The 662-nt window shown below is 36.0% G+C and overlaps 1 protein-coding gene across 4 annotated transcripts in view; it reads right to left on the minus strand.

The window, feature by feature from the left end:
* The window catches only part of cp110 (centriolar coiled-coil protein 110), a 13360-nt gene that overhangs the window by 5799 nt on the left and 6899 nt on the right, over nt 1–662 (minus strand). The gene's annotated exons all lie outside the window — the stretch shown is intronic.

Consider the following 662-nt stretch of genomic DNA (forward strand, 5'->3'; position numbering starts at 1 on the left):
AAGTTCTGATAAATAAAATGTATAAAATTACAAACTTAAGAGATGAAACTTAAAGTCCTTTGACAAAAACACAACAACAACAACAACAAAATCAGTGTTACCAACAGGAACGTTGCAGCGCGCCCTCTGGTGGACAAACTATGCAACACCAAAACTCATAACATGGTTGACAGTCAGTTTTTATTTTTTATTTTATTAATATTCATTTATCAGAATCATAGTTCGAGAAATGCTTAATATTGGGCGATAATATCGGCCCGCCGATATTGGTCAAGCTCTACTACAGATTTCCAACCTTGGTCAGAAAACACTTTGTTTCTCTCACTATGACCCTAGAGTTGGTACTTGCTCCACAGCTAATCGGTTTCACTTTCTCACTTCTCCCTTGCTCTATCCCCACTCCCCACTAGGCATGCACGATTTGGGGAAAAATATGAATCACGTTTTTTTAGCTTACAATTGAAAAGTGTAATGTTTATTGCACACATGAACCATGACAAGACAAAACAAATTGACATTATAAAACAGATTTTTTTTGACACCTATGGCAGAATGCGCATCACCACAAGCAGTAAATATAGAGGATTCAATGAAGAGAAGGGAGAGCCCTGCAGCGCTTGGGAGCACTTTAATATATATATATATATATATATATATATATA

The sequence above is a fragment of the Etheostoma spectabile genome, chromosome 2, assembly GCF_008692095.1.
Source record: "Etheostoma spectabile isolate EspeVRDwgs_2016 chromosome 2, UIUC_Espe_1.0, whole genome shotgun sequence".
NCBI lineage: Eukaryota > Metazoa > Chordata > Actinopteri > Perciformes > Percidae > Etheostoma > Etheostoma spectabile.